The following is an 8325-nucleotide window of genomic DNA, read 5'->3' as shown; positions in this document are numbered from 1 at the left end:
AATATTATCTTTTAAGTTGAAACAGATTATTGAAGACATTTAAACAAGTTATTCAACATTTATTTAGCCTCCCTTGACAAAACAGTAGAACCATAATCGTGCTGTATCACAATACTAGACCAAGTGGAAAACAGAAATTCTTGATGCAATAACGCAACTGCCCCATAACCAAGGTGAACTGTACTACAATGTTGTGAACAGAATAAATTGCCCAATGTCTGATTCCAGACTCCTTCAAACATCAACTACCTGCTGATGTTCATCACAGCGTTAAACAAAAAGAAAAAAATATATATATATATTTTAAAGGAGTCTCTGGGCCCATATGTGAATTGTGAATTTCTGTTATAACAGTCTCCAATTTGTGTTGGTGTCATCAGAGCTTAATGTTAAATTCTTTATCAATAACCTTCCTTCTTTGAAGTATCTTAGAAGTATGGGCTGGTCTGATGTTATCACACTACCATTCAAAGGAAGATTGCATTTTATTGGTTGTCCAACTACAGTACCGACCAAAAGTTTGGACACACCTTCTCATTTAAAGATTTTCTAAATTTTCATGACTATGAAAATTGTAAATTCACACTGAAGGCATCAAAACTATGAATTAACACATTGTAATTATATACATAACAAAAAAGTGTGAAACAACTGAAATTATGTCTTATATTCTAGGTTCTTAAAAGTAGCCACCTTTTGCTTTGATGACTGAATTGCACACTCTTGGCATTCTCTTGATGAGCTTCAAGAGGTATTCACAGGAAATGGTTCTCACTTCACAGGTGTGCCCTGTCAGGTTTAATAAGTGGGATTTATTGCTTTATAAATGGGGTTAGGACCATCAGTTGTGTTGAGCAGAAATATGGTACACAGCTGATAGTCCTACTGAATAGACTGCTAGAATTTGTATTATGGCAAGAAAAAAGCAGCTAAGTAAAGAAAAATGAGTGGCCATCATTACTTTAAGAAATGAAGGTCAGTCTGTCTGAAAAATTGGGAAAACTTTGAAAGCGTCCCCAAGTGCAGTTGCAAAAACCATCAAGCGCTACAAAGAAACTGGCTCACATGAGGACCGCCCCAGGAAAAAAGACCAAGAGTCACCTCTGCTTCTGAAGATAAGTTTATCCGAGTCACCAGCCGCAGAAATCGCAGGTTAACAGCAGCTCAGATTAGAGACCAGGTCAATGCCACACAAAGTTCTAGTAGCAGACACATCTCTACAACAACTGTTAAGAGGAGACTTTGTGCAGCAGGCCTTCATGGTAAAATAGCTGCTAGGAAACCACTGCTAAGGACAGGCAACAAGCAGAAGAGACTTGTTTGGGCTAAAGAACACAAGGAATGGACATTAGACCAGTGGAAATCTGGGCTTTGGTCTGATGAGTCCAAATTTGAGACCTTTGGTTCCAACCACCGTGTTTTTGTGCGACGCAGAAGAGGTGAACGGATGGACTCTTCATGCCTGGTTCCCACCGTGAAGCATGGAGGAGGTGGTGTGATGGTGTGGGGTGCTTTGCTTATGACACTGTTGGAGATTTATTCAAAACTGAAGGCATACTGAACGAGCATGGCTACCACAGCATCTTGCAGCGGCATGCTATTCCATCCGGTTTGCGTTTAGTTGGACCATCATTTATTTTTCATCAGGACAATGACCCCAAATACATCTCCAGGCTGTGTAAGGGCTATTTGACCAAGAAGGAGAGTGATGGGGTGCTACACCAGAAGACCTGGTCTCCACAGTCACCAGACCTGAACCCAATCGAGATGGTTTGGGGTGAGCTGGACCGCAGAGTGAAGGCAAAAGGGCCAACAAGTGCTAAGCATCTCTGAGAACTCCTTCAAGATTGTTGGAAGACCATTTCCAGTGACTACCTCTTGAAGCTCATCAAGAGAATGCCAAGAGTGTGCAAAGCAGTCATCAAAGGAAAAGGTGGCTACTTTGAAGAACCTAGAATATAAGACATATTTTCAGTTGTTTCACACTTTTTTGTTAAGTATATAATTCCACATGTGTTAATTCATAGTTTTGATGCCTTCAGTGTGAATTTACAATTTTAATAGTCATGAAAATACAGAAATATCTTAAAATGAGAAGGTGTGTCTAAACTTTTGGTCTGTAGTGTAGGTATTTGTTGTATTTTTTGTAGGCACCAACTGCGTCTTCCTTTTTTACAAACACAACCTCTGCAACTCTGGAACTCAACAAGCAGGTGCACTTCAAGTCACCGCATACACAGAAGAGCTTCCTCTGTGACTCTTGGATGCAAATTATTAATGGTCATTTGTGTGCCTTCTAACGAGCTAAAGACAGACTCTTTATGAGTGGACCCTACTGATGAGCTGCCCTCCTTTGTGACAAGTGTCCGTGACACGTTAGTTACAGCCTTTGTGTGTAATAAAGGTGGCGATTGGTGAAGTGTCGTGCTGAGTAGACTTGGCAGCTGTACATGCATCATTCTGTAACACTTTAGTAAGATGTAAAGTTTGCCCAAGAGAAAATGAATTTCCAGACGTTCACGGCCATTTTTGCACATTGTTTGCAGCTGTGATCTTCATCTTCATGGTGGGTTTGTGGTAAAGTTCCAAGCCGTCATCAATACAATCATTGTCTATATCTTGTAAAGAGGAAATCTATTGTTTCCCAGGTTCGTGCTTCACTATGTTTATTGGCATTCCTTTAACAGTGTTCGTTACATTGGAACAAATAGTTTTTGTCTGTGACATGTGGATATTATTGGTAATATGTATGGGTGAAGACGAATAACCTTGTGCCACAGGTGTGTTGATAGTTACGGCCGGTGCACTCCTCTTTAAGCTTAGTTTTTCACGAGCATCCATCACTTTGTTTGGTTTTCCTCCAACACTGATCTGCTTTCTAGAATTCAGCATCTCATGAGCATGTTGAACTTTGCCCTTTATACAGACACATGTGTCTTTGGCAACATTTTTCTTACGGGCATCTTTTGTGCCAAGCTTCAGACGCACATCTGTTACATTGATCTTCTGACAGGCATGAAACGCATTCTGGTAATTGGTGGTGGGCGGATAAACGACTAATCATTGTAGGCTGTATCCTGGATCTCATACCTCCCACATTCACCACTGTTATTAATCGTGTATGCTCCCGTTCCTGTCGTCACCATGCCCCTTTTCTGGATCACTTCATCCAATGACTCGTCCGCCATATTTTTGCTAAAAACCTGCACCTTCCCTGCAGCATTTTTGTCATGAGGCCCTCAAGTACGTCTGTTGAAAGGGTTATTGGGGTGCACATGACTTTGTGGCATGGCAGGCCTTGCATTCAATGCATAAGCAAACAGTATGGGAGTACCAAATGAATACTGGAACTATGGTTGCATGTGGCCATCCAGTACGTGGCTTCAAAGGCTTATTGGGGTGCGTGAAACTTTGGTTCAGGCCAGGCCTTGCATTCAATGCATAAGCAAACAGTATGGGAGAGCCAAGTGAATACTGGAACTATGGTTACATGTGGCCATCCAGTACGTGTGTTCAAAGGCTTATTGGGGTGCATGTGACTTTGTGGCAGGGCAGGCCTTGCATTCAATGCATAGGTTAACAGTATAGCAGAAGCAAATAAAAAATACTGGGAACTTTAATAATTGAAAAATTCCAAAATTTGTTAAAAAAAAAGTACCATTTTCTGATACCCGGAATGACCAAATCTTTTGTGATCTTGGGTTGGGTGAGGGCTTGTTTTTTGAGTGCCCAGCTGCTGTTTTTATTGATACTATTTTGGTGTGTATATGATCTACGCTCATAGCAATCTGGCAGTGACAACCAAAGATGTCTGCTGGAGACTTCTGGTTGTAATGCCAAACCATCAGTGACCAGCGATCAAGTGACGAAGTCACCCCTGGGTGGGATTTCCGGCATGTGGCCATGTTTTAGCTGGCATTGTAAAGTGATGGGAAATATGTATTTGACTATCTAGCTAACAATTTGGAATGAGGGATGGACCTCCCAAATATAGGAGTGAGAGCTCTCCCAAATGTATGATACAGGGCTAGCTGAGGCCCCTTCCCAAACTCAGGTTTTACAGCACCTGCTGAACCTCTGAAAATGTCAAGCAAGGGCTGCATAATGACATGGCGGTGGATGAGGTGGTGGTGGCAGGCGAAGCCCAAAATTCAAATGGACATGTTTTAGCTGGTATTGTAAAGTGATAGGAAATATGTATTCCACTATCTAGCTAAAAATTTTAAATGAGAGAGTGACCTCCCAAATGTAGGAGTGAGAGCCCTCACAAATGTTGAAGGGAAAAATAAAGCCAAAATGCTCCATGTGAACATTTGCTAAAGGGGTATAATTTTTTATTGATTTTTTTAAATTTTGCTTTACATACATATAATTATGAAGGAAAAAATGTTTCTTAACATTTTTCCCTTAAAAAAATGTAGCTTTGGTTTGGTAGGTCTTCTTATAAGGGTGGTTTCACACTTGCGTTTTTGTCTGCAGCGTTTTTTTTCCCTATACTTAACATTGAAAACGCATGAGTTTTTTTGTGTACGCGTTTGGTCGCGTTTTCAATCGCATGCGTTTTTTTTACTGCATGCGTTCATTTTTCAAAATGCAACTTGTAGTATTTTTGAGAGGCGTTTTTTGGACCCAAAAAAACAAATGCATTGGCGTCAATGGGGACGCATGCGTTTTTTTGTACATGCGTTTGCATGTGTTTTTTTGACGCATGCGTTTTTTTTTAACAAAGGTTGAATAGACTGTAGATAAGGTTGTCTAGACACTGATAAGCCTCCCCCATAGCAGCAGGGTTATAAAAGGAAGGTTGGGGGAAGTTTTTGGTCACTTCTCATCAGACTCCAAAGAAGACAAGACCCTGCTCGGACACATTGGTGGACAAGACCCAGAGCAATGTGAGTATATCCTAGCCAATGCATTTTTTTTTTAATTTTTTGGATCTACATGTCCTAATTTCTTTTTTTTTTTATTTCAACATGCATCAGAATGTCTTCTGCGGAGTCTTCATCTGATGAGGAGTTTGAGCCACGTCAGTCAGAAGTGGATCATGTCAGTGAGGTTAGTTTTTTGTCCTTCAGCTTGTTAAGTATTGACTGTCACATCGACACATGAGACAATTTGATTTTTTTTCTTTTTATAGAGCACTTCAACTGAGGGACAGACGGAGCAGCGAAGTCAAGGTCCGGTGGGAAGACGTCAGCGGGTATGTATACAAGGCAGACTGTCCTCATTGTAATATTCTTGAATCTTCCTTTCTGTACCCTTGATTTTCTTTTAATTTTTCTTGTATGATCCTTTTCTGAAAGTTGACTTTCATATTCCTGCCCTTTCTCATCTTCTTTTTTTTTTCTTGTTTCCCAATGTGATTGAGCAAAGTTATATGATTTTCGTTTACTTTTAGGTTTCACAACGGGACGATGACCGGATCGATAACGACCTCCTGATCACCCTGGTCCAGGAGCGAGTCCCGTTGTGGGACGGCCGGGATCCACAGCACGCAGTCAATAGTACGCTACGTCGGTTGTGGAGTGAGGTGGCCCAAGCGTTGTGGGATGGCTGGGAGAATGCCCCGCCACGGGTCCGTAATGCATTTGGGAAGTATTGCACTGCAGTGTGAAGCAGCAGAAACCTTGGCCGGGCTCTCTTGACTGTGTGTGATGAAAGAAACTTTTTGGAGTTTCTGTCATCACACACAGTCAAGAGAGCACGGCCCAAAGTACTTTTTCTGACCATTATATGTTTTTGTTATTTCACAGTGGACAAAATAAGAACACGTTGGCGTTCCATGAAGGACCGCTTCAACAAGGACCTGCGTGCAGAGAAGAGTGCAGCTAGTGGTTCCGGCTCTAAAAATATCACCGTGTGCTGGCCTTTTTAAGACCGGTCCTTCTCATGAGAACGTAAGTATTTCTCACATGCTTCCGGTTGTATTGCATTGACATAATCTGTAATTTTAAATTCCACAGGATGTACCGTCTTGCTATATTTTGGTATTAATTTTCTGTGTTCTTTTTTCACAGCACACACTGCACGACTGTCGCACCAGGTTCTGGAGCGGTCCTTCAGCCGGCAGCCACGGACCCATCCCAGCCATCCAGCAGCGCAGCAGCAGGTGGGTCTTCCACACTCACTGGAGACCAGGGGGCTGGCCCATCAGGTCTTCCCCTTTCGCAGTCCTCTTTCACTGCACCCATTTTTGCGGGCTCATCCCGGCAGTGACAGAGGGCTTCGGATAGGTCCCTCATGCCCGAGTTTTTGCACTTGAGCTCGGTTTTACACGAAGCAATCAAGGCTTTAGGTGACAGAATGGATGTGTCCCATAATCTCTTACATTGCCGCATCAAGGATGTCGCCAAAAGCGTTGATCAAGTTAAAGCCGACCTCCAGAAGCCAGCTCATCATTTTTTTAATCAAATACAACAGGGCATGTCGGAACACCTTAGCCCTGATCTCCAGCTGAGTGTGATGCAGGCCTGCAATGTTGCTTTTGTGCAGGCTATGCAGCAGAGTCAGAGTCGTAATGTGGCGGCATATCCAACTGTGCCATCACTGTCACGATTAAACACCATTCCTACCTCTGCTGCATACCACTGCACGGCCACCTCTATTCACTCAACAGGTGTACTCCACTACAGCGCCAACACGATGACGAGTGCTGTTGGACATCCCACCGCCACCACCGTGACAACCGCTGCTCCGGCTTGGACCTCCTCCGCTGACACCACGATGACGCAGGACCCTGGCGTGGCTTATCGGCCCGGCCCCCTCCCGATGCAGCAGGACCCATCCATGGCATATCGGACCGGCCCCACCCCGATGCAGCAGGACCGATGCCTGGCATATCGGACCGCCCCCCCCCGATGCAGCAGGACCGAGGCATTGCTTTCCGGGCAGGACACCCCCCGATGCAGCAGGACCCAGGCCAGGCGTATAGGACGGCCCACCCCCCCATGCAGCAGGACCCAGGCATGGCATATCGCACCGGCCCCTCCATGATGCAGCAGGACCAAGCCATAGCTTTCCGGGCTGGACCCACCCCGATGCAGCAGGACCCTGCCACGGCTTTATGTTCCCCCCCACCAGCAATGCAGCAGGACCCTGGTATGGGCTTAGTTTCCCCCCCCCCCAACGATGCACCAGGACCCTGGGAGGGTTTTAGTTCCCCCCCCAATGAGGCACCAGGACCCAGGCGGGGCTTTATCTTTCCCCCCCACTACAATGCTGTTGGACTCAGACGTTGCCGAGCGCTCCACAATGGAGACGGACTGTGTAATTGTGGAGCCGGATCCTGACGTGTCTCCCGCCAACACTCAACATCCTATCCCAAGAACACATCCCCCTACCAGGAGAACCCAAAGGAAAACCGGCAAAACTCATAAAAAACAAAAAACTCTGAATATTCCTCCCCCATCACCTACTGATATGTCTCAATTGTCTGTTGTGTCTCACCCTTCAAGTGTGTCTCAAGCCCCTCATGTTTTAAGCCCCATCCCCGAACTTCCAGACCCTTCCAGTTTTATTGCCCCTTCTCCTGCCACCTCTGCCTCCTCCACGGTGAGCCAGGCTTCAGTTCTGAACACCCCCCAGTTACGTCACTCTACCCCAAGCCGGCGCGGTACAACCCGTCGCGGTACAAAAAAATAAATTTGTTTGTGTTTACTCAATAAAAAAAAAGTTTATTTGCAACAATTATGCTTGGTTTATTGTGTCTTTCACCGCTCTCAATACACACCAATAAACTTCGCCACACACTTATTCTTTTGGCCAAAACATATCTCCAGTAGTATAAAATACAAGACAACATCTATATGTGTTTATTTAGCATACAGATATGAGTTGGCCAAAAAAATAGTAGTTATTTCCATACTCTTATTTTTGTACCTAGTGTAGTGTCACTGTACAAAGAGAAAAGGGTGGAAATCAAGTTCAGAACTCAACTGAACCGGTCAGATGTCAAAATAGACACCTGACCTGTTTAGTTGATTACTGACTTGTATATTCACCATATTCTATATAGCACATTATGTGACAATTGGTTGTCAAACTGATTGGACAATGGTTGTCACACGCTACATATCTATGCTCACCTGGTCAGGTGTAAGAAATTGTGAATTCATGATCATGTATATGTTTATCATGAATTCTTTATTTCTTACACTTGACTTGATGGGTATAGAGAGCGTGACAGTCTTGACGCAATGACGTCAAGAAGATTACCAATAAATAATTAAAAATTTAGTTCCATTATTATAAGTATGTGGCCCGTGTTTTATATCATTCTTTGTAAAGCAAAATAGGGAGTGCAACAGAGGTCAATTATGATGAAAA

General features: G+C 43.7%; 1 pseudogene; it reads right to left on the bottom strand.

The window, feature by feature from the left end:
• Nucleotides 1-345: 345 nt before the first annotated feature.
• On the bottom strand, nt 346-3188 carry LOC138674500 (polymerase delta-interacting protein 3-like; annotated as a pseudogene).
• Between the last annotated feature and the right edge of the window lie 5137 nt (nt 3189-8325).

This window comes from Ranitomeya imitator, chromosome 4 (genome assembly GCF_032444005.1).
Source record: "Ranitomeya imitator isolate aRanImi1 chromosome 4, aRanImi1.pri, whole genome shotgun sequence".
Classification (NCBI taxonomy): domain Eukaryota; kingdom Metazoa; phylum Chordata; class Amphibia; order Anura; family Dendrobatidae; genus Ranitomeya; species Ranitomeya imitator.
Note: the sequence above shows the minus strand (reverse complement) of the source record. Positions and strands in the feature narration are given on the sequence as shown.